The sequence below is a fragment of the Triticum aestivum genome, chromosome 4A (assembly GCF_018294505.1).
Source record: "Triticum aestivum cultivar Chinese Spring chromosome 4A, IWGSC CS RefSeq v2.1, whole genome shotgun sequence".
NCBI lineage: Eukaryota > Viridiplantae > Streptophyta > Magnoliopsida > Poales > Poaceae > Triticum > Triticum aestivum.
In genome coordinates, this window is record NC_057803.1 from 410,834,935 (window position 1) to 410,853,927 (window position 18,993).

The 18,993-nt window shown below is 43.3% G+C and overlaps 2 pseudogenes; both read right to left on the reverse strand.

Moving 5' to 3' along the window:
- Positions 1-3,292: 3,292 nt before the first annotated feature.
- On the reverse strand, positions 3,293-3,368 carry LOC123088901 (uncharacterized; annotated as a pseudogene).
- A 363-nt stretch (positions 3,369-3,731) lies between these two features.
- LOC123088900 (uncharacterized) lies at positions 3,732-3,806 on the reverse strand (annotated as a pseudogene).
- Between the last annotated feature and the right edge of the window lie 15,187 nt (positions 3,807-18,993).

The window sequence follows — 18,993 nt, forward strand, 5'->3', positions numbered from 1 at the left end:
GTATCACTCGGGTGTGCGCTGCTCCTTGCCCTCCGGCGGCCCCTTGGTCAGCTCGAGGGCGTCCATCTTCGCCCACCACATCTTGTAGCGGGCAAAGGCCATGTGCGCACCTTCAATGCAGGCCGATCACTTGACAATGTCCAACCGAGGACAGGCATTCACCAGCCACTTCACGAGTCCAAAGCAGCTGTCGGGCATAGCTTCGGTTGGCCACAAGCGGATTACCAAATCCTTCATGGCCAGTTCGGCCACCCTATGCAGCTCCACCAGTTGTTTCAGCTGATCGATGAAGGGCACGGGATGCTCTGGCGCAAAATACTGCGACTAGAACAATTTCTCCATGAAGCTCCCTTCTTCGGCTCAGAAGAACTCCGCGGCGTCGGACACACTACGCGGCAGATCTGCGAAGGCCCCTGGAGAACTCCGAATCCGGGTTAATAAGAAATACTTCTCCTTTATATATTTGCTTTGCATGCTAAACGCCTTACCCGCCGCGATCTTCTTGGCCTCTTGGATTTCCTAGAGGGCACCCTGGGCTTCAACCCGGGCCGCTTCCGTGCTTTGACGAGCCTTGGAGAGTTCGATCTCTCGAGCCGAAACATCGCCCTCCAGGGTCTCATAATTCTTCACCGCGTCCTGGAGCTCTTGCTGGACCTCATTCAGCGGGGCCTTCAGCTTCTTGCGAGCGGCCTGCTCCTTGACAGCTCTCTCCTCGGCCTCGGCCATGGCCGTTTTCAGGGCCTCGACCTCAGTCGTCGCCCCTACACATATAATGACACTATGGTCTGTATACATCATTTACTCATTCCGAATATATAGCGATCATTGCATACCTTGCTGGTCTTCCAGCTGCTTCCTCGCCTAGCCAAGCTCCTCTTCGGCCCGCTCCAGTTTCTGCTTTAGTCCAGAGACTTCGGCAGTATGAGAAGTTGTGGCCAGTAGCAACGCCTGCTTATTCACATCAGAGACAGTTGGTTAGTTTCCTGAGAAATTTAATTGAACCTTTGTCCGGCTTGTCTTTCCCAACACCGGACAATGTCTCAGGGGCTACTGTCTATGTTGAGATTTTCTCGGTTAAATGCCGCTTACCTCAAAACCTGTCAGCAAGCCGCTGCAGGCTTCGGTCAGTCCGCTCTTGACGGACCGAACCTTCTCAATCACCGTACCCATATGGATGCGTTGTTCTTCCACAATGGAAGTGATACATCTCCGTAGTATCTACTTTTCCAAACACTTTTGCCCTTGTTTTGGACTCTAACTTGCATGATTTGAATGGAACTAACCCGGACTGACGCTGTTTTCAGCAAAATTGCCATGGTGTTATTTATGTGCAGAAACAAAAGTTCTCGGAATGACCTGAAACTCCACGGAACGTATTTGTGGAAATAATAAAAAATACTGGCAAAAGATCAAGACCAGGGGGCCTACACCCTAGCCACAAGGGTGGGGGGCACCCCCCCTCCCTCGTGGGCCCCCTGGAGCTCCTCCGACCTCAACTCCAACTCTATATATTCACTTTCGGGGAAAAAAATAAAAGAGAAGGATCCATCGCGTTTTACGATACGGAGCCGCCGCCAAGCCCTAAAACCTCTCGAGACGGCTGATCTGGAGTCCGTTCGGGGCTCCGGAGAGGGGTATCAGTCGCCATCGTCATCATCAACCATCCTCCCTCACCAATTTCATGATGCTCACCGCCGTGCGTGAGTAATTCCATCATAGGCTTGTTGGACGGTGATGGGTTGGATGAGATTTATCATGTAATCGATGTAGTTTTGTTAGGGTTTGATCCCTAGTATCCACTATGTTCTGAGATTGATGTTGCTATGACTTTGCTATGCTTAATGCTTGTCACTAGGGCCCGAGTGCCATGATTTCAGATCTCAACCTATTATGTTTTCATGAATATATTTGAGTTCTTGATCCTATCTTGCAAGTCTATAGTCGCCTAATATTTGTTATGATCCGGCAACCCCGAAGTGACAATAATCGGGACCACTCCCGGTGATGACCATAGTTTGAGGAGTTCATCTATTCACTATGTGTTAATGCTTTGGTCCGGTACTCTATTAAAAGGAGGCCTTAATACCCTTTAGTTTCCGCTAGGACCCTGCTGCCACGGGAGGGTAGGACAAAAGATGTCATGCAAGTTCTTTTCCGTAAGCACGTATGACTATATTCGGAATACATGCCTACATTACATTCACTACAAAAAATATGTCAACTTATGACCACCACTATTGGTCACTTAATGGTCACAAATTTCCATTTATGACCTTTTTGTGACCAAAAACATAAGGTCAAAAGCTGGGCGTCGTAAACTGACTATAGAGACCTTTCTTCTGGAATGGTCGCAAACGTTTATGACCAAAATATGTCCACTGTGGAGTTTTGGTCACTAGAAACCTCTCTAGGCCACGTAGGCATCCAGCGTGGCAAGCTGATGTGGCACAAGATTCAGCCCGGTCAAATGACGTTTTCTACATGGGCCTAGGCCAACAATTCGGCCTTTTTTATATTTTTTCTTGATTAATTTTGGTCAACTACATGGGCCAGGCCCAACGTTGTAGCCTTTTTTATTGTTGGCCCGTGGCCTTCTATTATTTATTGCTTTTCTATTTTCAGCCATTATATATTCAAGCTGGTCCCACTAGTCAGATGGGTCCCACTTGTCATGATCATCTCTCAAATTGGTCCCACATGTCAAAAATGTACAAAATTGACAGATTATTTTCATAAGTGGGCCCATTGGTCAAGTTTCCATTTCACAAGTTTTCAGATCATATAAATAATCAAAAAGAATCAACAAATATACCACTAAATAAATCTATTACAATCTTTACAGCACATATATGCTACAATATGCTACTCTTCACTAAGTAGAACTTGACGACTTCACACTTCACGGCTTCACACTTGCTTCATACTTCACGGCTTCACACTTGAGCATCTGTAAAAGAGGAACAACCACAAATTTAAATCTCAATGGCAGTATATGCAGAAGCAGTTCAAAGTTGAAACAACATCAATTAAACACACGTGCACAGAAACATAGGAGTCAAAATGCAGTATAGGACCAGGACAAGGAAACTCCTGTTATCAAATCAACACATAGCTTGTAGCAAAACAGCACAGAAACATGTGGATATCTCATGTGAGCATCATGCTGTGGTTTTATTAAACAATGATATAGCAACAGAATACAATATCTTCAATGCAAACCAGCAATAGAATTGCTCCTGCTAGCTGCTGTTGCTGCCACAAAACGCATGACACATTAGTTGCAGTACAAGCTATGGATCAGAAGTAGCTGGTTACACTAATCATGAAATATGAGTGGGAATCCGAACGATTTTCTTCATCACCCGAAATCATGCAGTTCAACCCAACAGAACATAATGAGCAATAAGGTTCATAACCAATGAAGGAATGCATGTACAGTCAGTCTAAAGAAGTAAAAATGTGCAAATGTATTTCAGGAGATGGCGTGACCCGTCGATTTTCTTCATCACCCAGGTAATGCACATCTCATCAGCCAGCAGAACACTAAAAAAAGAATACGAAAATTACTGCTAAGAGGTTTGCAAAAAATCAAAGGAAAGTATTTGCTCAATAATAAAGGAGTACTCCCTCTGTAAACTAATATAAGAGTGTTTAGATCACTAGTTTAGTATTCTAAACACTCTTATATTAGTTTACGGAGGGAGTACATATATATTCCAAGAGATGGCATGATCCGTCAGAAGTATCTGGTTGTAATAATCATGAAAATCAGTGGGAATCCGAACAATTTTCTTCATCACCCAGATCATGCACATCTCAGCCAGCAGAACATCACAAGTAACATATGTAAAACAATGATTCTGAGCATGAGCAAACAATGATTCTGAGCATGAGCAAACAATGAATTTATTAGAGTACCAGCAAATCAGACTGAACTTTCATGGAATGATTAGTATAACTAGACCCATTTTAGTTTAGCATTACATAAAAGACTAGTAGCAGTCACACAAGCAACTATTGAGCACTGAAGAAACAGGACCGGGAAACAACATACCCTGATGGTGCCCAGGCTTCAGCCTCAGAACCCTGCAAAACCACAAGCGACGTTAACATCAAACACACATATAAGACGCACCATGTTATGAAATGGACATATAAGACGCACATATAAGACGTTAACATCAAGTTCACATTTAGAAAATTAGTATCTTCTTTGCAAAGGTGAAATGAGATGACTGAACTTGATTTGGCTTTTTAGCTTCCATAATTTCTACTAGCAGCAGATGTTATGAAATGGACTTACTGAATTATATGAATCAAGGAAAGAAATTTGCAACTAGCTTCAGACCATCTATTACACAGACTGAGAAATCTATTTCCATCCAACTACTTTTACTTTTCTACAAGACTACAACAGTTTTAGACAACTCCAAAGTCCTAAATTTGTTCATAGGTTATTCAACACAAGTAAATTTGTTCACGGGTTATCTACAAGATTAGAACAGTTTCAGACACCTCACACTAACAGTTTCAGATTTCAACAGATTCAGACAACTATTTTTCAGACTTGGAACAATTTCAGTAAATTGTTCTTCAGACCACAATAGTTTCAGTAAACTATAGCAAAGTCTGAATGTCGTGGAAAACAAATGATTTCACTAACCAAGGGTCCCGGTCAAGAAGACGACGATCTCGAGGGTCCCACCATAGCCTTCGTCGGGCAGGTCGACGACGAGCGGGGTGAGCTGAGCTCGCTAAGCAGGTCGACTACTACTACTACAAAAAATATGCCCTCGCTAAGCTGAGATCTCAATCAACAGAGGCAAGAAGTCGACCAAACCAAACCAAACCAACCAGGGCATTGTTCTTGACGCTGAGCATGAGAATGGAGAGGGGCCCCATGCTGAACTCCTCCTCCTCCTTCTTCCCATGCTGCCAACAAAACAAAGACAGAACCAATGACCGTGCCAGTAAGCTGCTGTGGCGGATGAGAACACCGTCGAGGGAGAAGAGGGGCGGAGGAAAGCAGCAGTGCTAATCTAGTTTGAAGAACAATGCCAGCAACTCAACATGGCCTCCTACTTATTGGTAGGCAAAGGATGGTAAGCAATGATGCAGAGAATGGCCAGGTAATTAAGGGGCAACGTGATTGTGCCCAGCAGGAGTAGATGGTGGTCTACTGTTTGTTTGACAGCATTATTAATAGGTGTTTCGTGCTGTCTTCTCAGGCAACAACAGTCAGGTACAAGTACACCTAGCAACAGAGCTGCCAAGGACGGATGGACAATGCATATCATCTGTCAAGAAAGATCTACCCACCTAACTGAAAATTGGACAGTAGTATGTGACTGGAATGAAAGGAGAAAAAAGGAATTCCAGGTCCTTTTTCTGGAAACAAAATAATTTACCAGACACATGCATACACGGGCCAGGGAAGAAAATGATGCAGTGAATTAGTCTGACAGATAGAGAGAAAGAACAGGGAAGGGGATTGTACTACTCACCGGGACGTCCTCTTGGAAGACGCCTTAGCTGTGGGGCGCCTCCATGGCGAACTCCATGATGTTCCTCGGAGCATCAAACCCTGCAATTGAGCCCAATGAGAATTGGTTAAACTTGCTGCAACACACTGGACTTGGATCGTTCTAAAAAACCCAGCGGAAGCTACTAGTCGAGTGAGAAGAGGGGCTCACCGGTGTTCCCTTGCTTGGCGGCGACGTGGAAGGCATCGAGGTCGAGGCGGGAGCGAAGCTTGGCGGCCTCGAGGTCGTAGAGCTGGAGGAGGAGGCGCACGGCCTCGGCGTCCGCCAGGACGTAGAGCGCGCACTCCTCGGCGCCGGCCAGGATGCGGCGCACGGCCTCGGCGTCCGCCAGGACATAGAGCGCACACTCCTCGGCGCCGGCCAGGATGCGGCGCACGGCCTCGGCGTCCGCGGATCGGGGGGCCGCGAAGAGCGCCTGGTGGGAGAGCGGCGGGAGATCCATCGTCGAGCGGGCGGCCAACCGGAGAGCCGGCGTGGAGCTGACCAAACGGAACCCTAGCGCATCGGCTAACCTTCTCGACTCGATCTAGGGCATAGGGTAGGGAAAGATGGTGAGGGGAGGGAGGGACGAGGTCGGCGGTGGTGGTGAGGAGGGCTGCGAGGTCGGCGGTCGGTGGGAGCGGCGGGGAGAGAACTAGATCAGGGAAAGGAGGCTGGGGAGAGGACTGGATCGAGGGAGGAGGTGGCGACAGCTGCGAGGAGAGGAGGGGTGCGATGGGGGGAGTCGATGGGATCCAGAGCTCGGTCGCCATGGCTGCGCCGCGGGCTAGAGTTTTGGGCGCTTGGGAGGCATGGGGATTCGGGCTCCTCGCCGTCGACGACCATGGTGCGGGGGCGGCGGCGGCTAGGGTTTGGCGAGCAGGTGCGGGTGCGGGAGAGTGGGGGCGTGGGGGCTAGGGTTGGAACGGTGGGGAGTGGGGGCTGCGTGGGTGAGGGGGATGAGAGGGCTACGTGGGTGAGAGGGTGAGGGGATGAGGTCCGCCGTTGGATCCCGGAGCATCTGACGGTGTCGGATGCATGATCCGCGTGATATGCCTATAGACCAATCAGAACGCAACAAACAATTTGAAGACTTTATGACCTTTTAAATAGGTCACGAAAATATCATTTTCCATTTTTTAGTGCTCAAAATGAGTTCTTTTTTGTAAAAGACCTACCAAATATTTGTTCACATGATATTCTTTATATTCTTTTTATTTGTTCAAAATGAGTTCTTTATACTCTACAAAAGTTTACATCTTGGAATAGTAAACAGTATCAACAAAGGGATTTTTTATATTCTTTGCACAAAAAATCATTTTCCATTTTTCGAGTGCCCCAAATGAGGTTTTTTTGTGAAGGACCTACCAAATAATTGTTGCAAAATTGGACCAAATCAATTTTATAAAATACTAGGACATATATAATGCACAATTGACAAAATGGTTGGGTGAAAAAAGTTTTGATCCACCTCTGGTGAAAAAGACAAATTGTCGTCGATTCATCTAGAAACGGGTCAAATTTGAACTGTAGCTGCCTCATAGTTTGCTCTTTATTTTTTCCAAAAATCATTTCTAGGTAAATAAGTATCTATTTAATCATAGAAACACCAAAAAAATTCCAAGATTCAACCACTAGCTAGGAACGGTCAAGTCTGTCGTTTTGACCGCATTTTGAAACAGGCATAAAAAATTCAAAAAAATCAAAAAATTGGAAAACCTTCGCATTGTGTCATTATATGTGACCAAGTTTTCAGGAAAAATAATAAACTTGTAATATGGTAATTATTTTAAAAAAGTGTTCTCAGAAATGAGCTATCATGCGTGAAGATTCATGGCTTTCAAGCCAAATGATCAATCTTATGGCCACATTCATGGCATAGTTTGTTCAAATGATCTCATATTGTGCACGAGGGCGCATCTTGGAATTCCAAACGATGTTGCCTAAGGAAGTTTTCATTTTCTTTGCACGGAAAATTCATTTTTCATTTTCCGAGTGCCCAAAAGGAGGGTTTTTTGTGAAGGACTTACCAAATAATTGTTGCAAAATTGGACCAAATCATTTTTATAAAATACTAGGCCATATATAATGCATAATTGACAAAATGGTTGGGTGAAAAAAGTTTTGATCTACCTCTGGTGAAAAAGACAAATTGTCGTCGATTTAGATGGAAACGGGTCAAATTTGAACTGTAGATGCCTCATAGTTTGCTCTTTATTTTTTCCAAAAATCATTTCTAGGTACATAAGTATCTATTTAATCATAGAAACACCAAAAAATTCCAAGATTCAACCACTAGCTAGGAACGGTCAAGCCCGCCGTTTTGACCGCATTTTGAAACGGGCATAAAAAATTCAAAAAAATCAAAAAATTGGAAAACCTTCGCATTGTCTCATTCTATGTGACCAAGTTTTCAGGAAAAATAATAAACTTGTAATACGGTAATTATTTTTAAAAAGTGTTCTCAGAAATGAGCTATCATGCGTGAAGATTCATGGCTTTCAAGCCAAATGATCAATCTTATGGCCACATGCATGGCATAGTTTGTTCAAATGATCTCATATTGTGCACAGGGGTGCATCTTGGAATTCCAACAATGTTGCCTAAGGAAGTTTTCATTTTCTTTGCATGGAAAATTCATTTTTCATTTTCCGAGTGCCCAAAAGGGGGGTTTTTTTTAAGGAACTACCAAATAATTGTTGCAAAATTGGACCAAATCATTTTTATAAAATACTAGGCCATATATAATGCACAATTGACAAAATGGTTGGGTGAAAAAAGTTTTGATCCACCTCTGGTGAAAAAGACAAATTGCCGTCGATTCAGGTGGAAGCGGGTCAAATTTGAACTGTAGCTGCCTCATAGTTTGCTCTTTATTTTTTCCAAAAATCATTTCTAGGTACATAAGTATATATTTAATCAGAGAAACATCAAAAAAAATTCAAGATTCAACCACTAGCTAGGAACGGTCAAGCCCGCCGTTTGACTGCATTTTGAAACGGGCATAAAAAATTCAAAAAAAAATCAAAAAATTGGAAAACCTTCGCATTGCGTCATTATATGTGACCAAGTTACCAGGAAAAATAATAAACTTGTAATACGGTAATTATTTTAGAAAAGTGTTCTCATAAATGAGCTATCATGTGTGAAGATTCATGGATTTCAACCCAAACGCTCAATCTCATGGTTACATTCATGGCATAGTTTGTTCAAATGATCTCATATTGTGCACAATCGTGCATCTTGGAATTCCAAACAATGTTGCCTAAGGGAGTTTTCATTTTCTTTGCACGGAAAATACATTTTCCATTTTTCGAGTGCCCGAAATGAGGTTTTTTTGTGAAGGACCTACCATATATTTGTTGCAAAATTGGACCAAATCATTTTTATAAAATATTAGGACATATTTAATGCACAATTGACAAAATTGTTGGGTGTAAAAAGTTTTGATCCTCCTCTCGTGAAAAAGACAAATTTCGTCGATTCAGCTGGAAGCGGGTCAAATTTGAACTGCAGCTGCCTCATAGTTTGCTATTTATTTTTTCCAAAAATCATTTCTAGTTATATAAGTACCTATTTAATCAGAGAAACATCAAAAAAATCCCAAGATTCAACCACTAGCTAGGAACGGTCATTCTCGCCGTTTTGACCGCATTTTGAAACTTGCATAAAAAATTCAAAAACAACAAAAAATTGGAAAACCTTCGCATTGTGTCATTATTTGTGGCCAAGTTACCAGGAAAAATAACAAACTTGTAATATGGCAATTATTTTAAAAAAGTGTTCTTAGAAACGAGCTATCACGTGTGGAGATCAATGGCTTTCAAGCCAAATGATCAATCTTATGGCCACATTCATGGCATAGTTTGTTCAAACGATCTCATATTGTGCACAAGGGTGCATATTGGAATGGCAAACAATGTTGCCTAAGGAAGTTTTCATTTTCGTTGGACGAAAAAACCATTTTCCATTTTTCGAGTGCCCGAAAGGAGGTTTTTTTTGTGAAGGAACTACCAAATAATTGTTGCAAAATTGGACCAAATTATTTTTATAAAATACTAGGCCATATTTAATGCACAATTGACAAAATGGTTGGGTGTAAAAAATTTTGATCCAGCTCTCGTGAAAAAGACAAATTTCCGCCGATTCAGCTGGAAGCGGGTCAAATTTGAACTGCAGCTGCCTCATAGTTTGCTATTTATTTTTTCCAAAAATCATTTCTAGTTACATAAGGACCTATTTAATCATAAATACATGGTTTGGTGGCGATACGTCGAGGTTTGGGCGGTGGCCGAGGGCCCCAACTCTAGAGTGCGTAAACTCGCATGCCCGTCGCGTGGTCACCGCGTGACCGTAATGTTGCCATGTGTTCTGGGCGGCCTAGGCATGTCTAGTGGGTTGGGAACTCCCCAGGTTGGTGCTAGGAAGAAAATTACAACATAAGATTCTCACGAGGAGACCGATCGATTCTCAAACATGAATTAGCAGCCAAGTGTTTGATTTGCGGTACGAGAAATGCACATGGACAATGGGTGTGAGTTTTGGCTGAGGATGGTCATCTACTAAGGAGAATGTCTTCACAAATTTTTAGCTCAAAAGGAGGATCCTAGGTGGTACTTTCTTCGCAAAGTACCACGCTGGACAAAAATATGAATGTTGAAGCTGGGATCAAAATAATGAATGGAGTGAGCTGAAATTTTGTGGAGGATGGTTATTTGGGCATAGGAAAGCATTGTAGAAAATTGATACCATTTGGACATGCCAAAGTAGTAGTTGCTTCACAATGCTCTTCTATGGGCAGAAACTTGGGAAAACTAGTGAGAGAGATTGGATGAATGAAATGAGCTCAAAATTGGTTTAGGTAAGTTACTTTGGTATGGTCATGCGCTGGTCAATTTTCAGATCATTTGGGTAAGCCTAGCTAGTACTTACTTCACAAAGCTTCTCTCGAGGTAGAAACTTTGGAAATTTCCCGAGAAAGATTTACTCGGAAAATTGAGATGAATATTACCATCTGGCAATGATTTGGGTATGGAAGAGTGCCCGAAAAGTTTGAGGGTAATAGGAGGGGTCTATATAACACTTGCTTTGCAACGTGCCAATTTGGCCATAAAATATAAATTGAACCTGGGCTCACATAGATGATTTGACTGAGCTGCAATTTGGAGGAGGGTGATAATTTGGGCATATGAAGGAACTGTATGCATTTCATGTCATTTAGAGATATAAAAAAGGTACTTCCTTCACAATGCTTCTAGGTGGACAAAAACTTTGAAAATTTGCCGAGGAAGATTTGCTAGGCAAATGGAGCTGAATTTTGTCATGCGGTAATGATTTGGATAGGAAAGAGTGCCCAAAAATTCCGAGGGCAATCAAGAATATATAAATAGCACTTCCTTCATAATGTGTTGTTGTGAACAGAATAGGAAAATGAATATTGTTGAATTAGTTTTGAACTAGGAAAGGAAGGATTTTTACATATTTGATGAAGATATGCCCCAAAGAATTTATGAGATTTTTTTGGGAATTTTGGGAATGATAGAAATATAGGTTGCTTCACAACCTAGGGAAAAAACTGCCACATGGACATGACACATAGGCAAAACTGATGAGATGGTGCCTAGTCATCACAACCCACCACAATCTACAAGGCTATGACCATCTATATTGGTCATTAACAACTAGAAATAAGGCAGCGGACTAGCACTGTTTGCTTTGTGACCATTTCGTGTAAGGAAATTACGACCTTTCTGACCAAAATGGTCGCAATGGTTTAGGGTTTGGAGCCCCCTGAAGAGCTTTTGACCAATTGGTCTAAAATGGTCATAAATTTATGACCAATTCTTCGAGGGTCACTGACAGAAGGTCATAAGTTGACATATTTCTTGTAGTGATTGATGAATTGGAGCTAGTTCTGTGTCACCCTAGGTTATGACTGTTACATGATGAACCGCATCCGGCAAAATTCTCTATCACCGCTCCATTGCCTACGAGCTTTCCATATATTGTTCTTCGCTTATTTACTTTTCCGTTGCTATTATTACAATCACTACAAAATACCAAAAACATTACTTTTGTTATCATTACCTTTTACTACCATTACCACTACTATTATATTACTTTGCTACTAAATACTTTCTCGTAGATATTAAGTTTCCAGGTGGTTGAATTGACAACTCAGCTGCTAGTACTTGAGAATATTCTTTGGCTCCCCTTGTGTCAAATCAATAAATTTGGGTTGAATACTCTACCCTCGAAAACTGTTGCAATCCCCTATACTTGTGGGTTATCAAGACTATTTTCTGGCACCGTTGCCGGGGAACATAGCTCTATTCTTTGAGTCACTTGGGATTTATATCTGCTTATCATTATGAAGAACTTGAGAGATCCAAAAACCAAGATTTATCCCTCAACTACGAGGGGAGGTAAGGAACTGCCATCTAGCTCTGCACTTGATTCACCTTCTGTTTTGAGTAAGCTTGCGGCACCTAAACCTGCTTCTGCTATTGATTCTGATATGTCGCATGTTATTGATGATGCCACTTCTGCTATGCATGATACTTATGAAGAAACTACTTTTATGCTTGATACTACTATGCCACTTGGTGAATTTCTTGATGAACAACTTGCTAGGGGTAGAGAGAATGAAATTTTTGAAACTGATAATATTGATGAAAATGAGGATGAATACTCTCCCCCTAATAAATATGAATCGCCTGTTGTGCCTGAGGGTTATGTTCTGGATGAAGAAAATGCTAGAGCTATTCTTGCTTGTAATGATAGAAGTGATCTTATGAAGTTATTAGCTAAATGGAAACAGCAATCTCTTAATGCTCGAATGAAACCTGCCCTGCTTTTGCTACTTCACCTATCTGTGTTACTGATAAGGATTATGAATTCTCTGTTGATCCTGACATAATTACTTTGGTTGAATCTGATCCTTTTATGGCTATGAATCTGAAACTATTGTGGCACATCTTACTAAATTAAATGATATAGCTACCCTGTTCACTAATGATGAGAGAACTTGCTACTTTTATATCATTAAAATATTTCCATTCTCATTAAAGGGTGATGCTAAGATATGGTTTAATTCTCTAGATCCGGGTTGTGTGCGTAGTCCCCAAGATATGATTTATTACTTCTCTGCTAAATATTTCCCTGCTCATAAGAAACAAGCTGCCTTAAGGGATATATATAATTTTATGAAAATTGAAGAAGAGAGTCTCCCACAAGCTTGGGGGAGGCTTCTCCAATTACTTAATGCTTTGCCTGATCATCCTATTAACAAAAATGAAATACTTGATATTATTTATAATGGACTAACTGATGCTTCCAGAGATTACCTGGATAGTTGTGCTGGTTCTGTTTTCAGGGAAAGAACACCGAATGAAGCTGAAATTCTATTGAATAATATGTTTACAAATGAAAATAATTGGACACTTCCTGAGCCTATTCCTAAACCAACTCCGAAGAAAAGAGGTGTTCTATTTCTCAGTCCTGAATATATGCAAGAGGCAAAGAAATATATGAAAGAAAAGGGTATTAAAGCTAAAGATGTTAAGAATTTACCTCCTATTGAAGAAATACATGATCTTAATTTACCGCCTGTCGAAGAAACGCATAATTTTAATTCATCTCCTATTGAAGAAATACATGGTCTTGATAACCCAACACAGGTAGTAAAGGTAAATTCTCTCTATAGATATGATAAAGCTGAAATCCCATTTACTAAGTTTGCTAGCCCATGCTTAGATGAGTTTGATAAGTTTATGGTTAAGCAAGAAGACTTCAATGCTTATTTTGGTAGAGAATTAAAATGCAGTGCTGATATGCATGAACACTTGGGTGATTATATGGCTAATGTCAAAGGTGAACTTAAACTTATTAGTAAACATGCTTCTATGGTTACCACTCAAGTAGAACAAGTACTTAAAGCTCAAAATGATTTGCTCAATGAATTGAATAGTAAGAATAATGATTTTGCTGTTAGAGTGGCTACTAGAACTGGTAAAATGACTCAGGAACCTTTGTATCCCAAAGGCCACCCTAAAAGGAAGAAAAAGAAAAATGATATAGATGCACCTAGTCCTTCTAAAAGGAAGAAAAAGAAAAATGATAGGACTTTGCATGCTTCTAGTGAACCTATAACTAAAACAACTGAGAATCCAAATGATATTTCTATTTCTGATGCTGGAACACAATCTGGTAATGAACCTGAAACTAGTGATAATGATAATGATAATGTTCATGTTGATTCTCAACCTAGCAATGATAATGATATATAAATTGAACCTGCTGTTGATCTTGATAGCCCACAATCAAAGAATCAATGTTATGATGAGAGAGACTTTGTTGCTAGGAAACATGGTAAAGAAAGAGAACCATGGGTTTAGAAACCCATGCCTTTTCCCCCCAAACCATCCAAGAAAAAGGATGATGAGGATTTTGAGCGCTTTGCTGAAATGATTAGACCTATCTTTTTGCGTATGCGATTGACTGATATGCTCAAAATGAATCCTTATGCTAAGTATATGAAAGATATTGTTATTAATAAAAGAAAGATACCGGAAGCTGAAATTCCACTATGCTTGCTCATTATACATTTAAGGGTGGAATACCAAAGAAACTTGGAGATCCAGGAGTACCCACTATACCATGATCCATTAAAAGAAACTATGTTAAAACTTCTTTATGTGATCTTGGAGCCGGTGTTAGTGTTATGCCTCTCTCTGTATATCATAGACTTGATTTGAATAAGTTGACACATACTAAAATATATTTGCAAACGGCTGATAAATCAACTGCTATACCTGTCGGTATTTGTGAGGATGTGCCTGTTGTGGTTGCTTACGTTACTATTTTAACGGACTTTGTTATTCTTGATATTCCCAAGGATGATAGTATGTCTATTATTCTTGGAAGACCCTTTTTGAATACTGCAGGGGCTGTTATTGATTGCAACAAAGGCAATGTCACTTTTCATATTAATGGTAATAGCATACAATACACTTTCCGTGGAAACAACCTCAAGTCCACAGTATTAATTCTATTGGAAAAATTCCATCAATTATTTTTGGAGGTTTTGAATTTCCTCTTCCTACTGTCAAGAAGAAATATGATATTCTTATTGTTGGGGATGTGCATATCCCCGTTGAGGTAACCTAGTGTTATTTGAAAATTCTCCGGTTCCATGCTATTCGGAATGAGTTTGTTAACAACACTTGATCAACCTTGTTAATGGATTCCTTTTGATGATCATGAGATGGATGAATTTAGAAAGCACAACTCTCTGCACCCTCCTTTTACTTTCTGTTATTTATATTAAATAAAGAAAAATAGTAATTTTCTGTCTGTTATCTGAATTATCCGTGCAATATAAAAATACCCCGAAAATAAAAGTTCTCCAAATGCCCTGAAATTTAGATATGATTTTTCTGGAATATTTGAGAATATTTGGCACTGAGAACACATCAGGGGGGCATCCACCTGGCTACGAGGGTGGAGGGCGCGCCCCCTGCTTCGTGGGCCCACGGTGGCCCTCCTCCACTTATTCCTGCACCCACACACTCCTTCCTCCCACAAACACCATTATCTAGCTCAAACTCAAGTCCAACCTCATTTTGCTGCCATTTTCGATCTCCTTGCTCAAAGCACCTCTCACAAAAATGGTTGGGGCGATTGTCCCTTGGTATGTGACTCCTCCATTGGTCCAATTAGTTTTTGTTCTAGTGCTTTATTCATTGCACATTTTTGCTGCCTAGGTGACCCTGTTCTTGAGCTTGCATGTCGAATTTATGTGCTTCCAAGTAGTTTTGATGCATGATATAGGCTCTAGGCACTTGTAGGAGTAGTTGCTATCAATTTTGTTGAGTTTGGTTCACTTTTATTTGAAGTTACTAAAAATTTCAGAAATTTTTCAGATGGAGAATTATGCTTAGGAAAATGTACCAAGGTGGTTCTTCAAGGAAACAAGGACCCAGGCTTGCAATGCATGATGCTGATGATGAGCCACCAAGGGACGCTCCAGTGTGGCCTTCACTACAAAAAAGACACATCCGTGACATTTTGGGCCGAACGAATTTTTTTTTCTGTCATACATATGACACTTCTATGACGATAATTGTGACAAAACCCGGTATCATCCTAGATGTGGTGGGCTCCTACTTCTATGACAAAAAATCATGACAGAAAATGAGCTTTTCGTCCTGGGCGGGCCGGAGACGCAGCTGCATGACATTCTTTGGGCCGTCCATGATGGAAAAAACCGTGGTAGAAGCGAGGGCGAGGAAATTTCAGGGAGTTCCCAGTTACGGTGGATGCGCGCTTCTCTACGCGCGTGTGAGCGAGGCGTTGGCTCTAACTGAACCCGAGCGAGGCGTGGGCTCTAACTGAACCTGAGTGATTGCACTGCAGGCTGCGCGTTACTGAACCCGAGCGATCGATCGATGGCTGTTAACTGAACCCGATCGAGTGATTCCTTCGCTACTGCTACTAACTAAAGTCGATCGATGCTGCCTGTGGATGAACAGTGAGTGTTGCGGGGGGGGGGGGGGGGGGGGGGGGTTGGATGAATAGTTCTCGGTGGGGGTCGATGAACAGGACCCCGTGGTGTTGCCTCTGGATGAACAGGACCCCGATCGATCGAGCCGGTTGGGGCTGGATGAACAGGACCCCGTGGAGGGATGGATGAACAGGACCACCCCGTGGAGGGCAGGATGAACAGTAGATGGTGGAGGGTAGGATTAACAGTAGCCCATGGAGGGGTGGTTGAAGAGGAGCCCGTGGAGAGGGCTGGTTGAACAGTAGCCGGTGGAGTAGCGCGCGGTGGAGGCCGGATGAACAGGAGCCCATGGATGAACAGTCGTAGGTGGAGGCTGGAGGAGGTCGACGGTGGATGAATAGTAGCTTGTGGAGGCTGGAGGGGGTCGATGGTGGAGATGAACAGTATCCCGTGGAGTCCTGCTTTGCGGTACGCCACACCCCTCCAGATGAACAGGACCCCCGTTTCGACGTAGCGCTCAAACACAAGTCTGTTTCCTCTGTTTTGCGGTACGCCACACCCCTCCCGATGAACAGGACCCCCATTTCGACCGTAGGAGGTCCGTTTCCTCTATTTTGCGGTACGCCAGACCCCTCCCGATCAACAGGACCCCGTTCCGAATGTAGGAGGTCCGTTTCCTCCGTTGTGCGGTACGACAGGCCTCGTTTCCATCGTCTGTTCCGTCCAAGCCCTCCCGATGAATAGGACCATGCGTTCCGTTCCGACCCAGCCGGTTGGCTCCGACGCGTTCCGTTGCCTCCCGATGAACATGACGCATTTTGTTGCCTCCCCATGAACACGATGCATTTCGTTGCCTCCCCATGAACACGACGCATTCCGTTGCCTCCCCATGAACACAACGACGATATTGTTTCTCTGCTCCGCCCCTGCCATGTACACGAGCCCCGGCCGTAAGTATGTGCGAGTAGGCATTCGGGACCCCGCCCGTATGTACACATATGTGGCCGTATTTTCTTTCTTGCACCCTGGCCGATGTACGTACGTGTACATGCTATGTGCGCGCCTCTACTACGACACATGCACGCCTCTACATCGACCAGTATGTACGTACACGTTCGTGACCAGAATGACAACGCTCCATACAGTTCCACCAGGTGGGTCCCGACTGTCAGGCACTTCCTTGCCTGCGAAGATGTAGCTGTGGGTCCCAGCAGTCAGGGGGCGAATCATTTTTTTTTGCCCGGACGCACTTCCTTGCGTGCGAAGATGAAGCTGGTGGGTCCCAGCAGTCAGGGGGATACGTTTTTTTTGCGAAATACAGTGGCCGTCCGGTGGGTCCCAGCTGTCAGGCGGAGGAATCATTATTTTTCGCATAATAAGGAGGCACTTCCTTGCTGCGGCCGTGGACCCAGCTGTCAGCCTCTCCACGTACAGTCCACGTCCGATGGAAGTCGTTCCTGGACCACGTTGACCACGCCGCGCCAAGAGCACCAGGGCGGTGGGCGACAGCGAGGCCTAGGAAGGGGATGACACAGAGGCAGGGAATACTCGGCAATTGTTTCCCACACGGAGGGGAGTACGACTATACGAGGGTTTACTGGTTCGTCTGCCGTCGCCGGAGAATAACAGCAGTTGTGTGTGAGTAGAGGGATGGCTAGGCCAGCGATGGGAGTACAGTCGGGCGGTGAGGCCTGCGCGGCAGCACAGCCGGCCGCGAGGAGGAGGGAGCAGGCAGTCCCGCCGGCGCTTGTTTGAGCGGCTGGAGCAGGAAGAGCAGAGATTGAAGAAGCACGACGGCCGTTGGATGGACATCCAACAGTCAGTGCTTGTGCGTCAACCTTTTTTTAGGAAAGCCTCAAATCTATGGAAAACAGCATACACCCAGATGAACCAGACCTGACACAACTCTAAGCATAGCAGACATAGAAAGGTAGGAATCACATACATGGCTCAATCAACTCCTACACATGCTAGTGGGTTTCATCTAGTTACTGTGGCAATGACAGGTCATTCAGAGGATAAGGTTCAACTACCGTAGCACGCAATAGTTTGAATCGCGTTGTCTTAATGCAGTAAACAAGAGCAGAAGCGAGAACATGGGTTTGTATCAGAATGATCAATGGGTTGCTTGCCTAATGTAGTGGTAGTAGGGTACTGCCCTTCAGACGGATACTCGGGGTTATCCTCGGAGGCAGAACCTACCACGAAAGACACACCGAAGATAATCAATACATGACGATATGAAACAATATGATGCATGCTATGACATGGCAATATGAATGTGTCTTGGCCTAATGCAATGTGAAACAAGTTGAAACGAGTCCATTTGAATCAAAGATTCAAATGAAGGTTAAAGTTCTTATGCATACAAAGTGTATTAACTTGTTTCACCTAAACAGCAATGTTAAAGTGGTTTGTCATGCATGAAACCATTACAGATGGATAGATTGAATTTTTCTGATCATTCTTCATATATAATTTGTTTGATTTGGAGCTATGGTTGATTTTCTATGATTTTTAGAAGTTTTGGCCATTTTCTGGAATTTTCTCTATAAAAATAAATCCAGAAATTAGTTATTGCGTCAGCAGTGCGTCAGGGTGACGTCAGTGGTCAACAGGGACGTCCAGGTCAAACCTGACAGTGGGTCCCGCGTGTCAGTGTGATTAGCTTAACTAGATATTAGTTAATACTAATCCTAATTGGTCAGCAGGGCTGGGCCCTACCTGTCATTGACCCAGGGGGTCAAACTGGGGTCAACCCGGGTCAAAATCGCCGGGGTTGACCCGGGGCTCATCGCCGGCAAGGCCAGGCACGGCGGAGGGGTGTGGGTTTCTTCCTCCGGCGACCAAATGGCCGGCGGAGGGCATCTACATGACGCGGGCACTCGTCTGCGTCGAGTGGTGTAGGTGGTTGGGCCTGGGGTGGCCGGAGTCATCGCCGGTGTCGACCTTGGCGGTTGCCGGGGC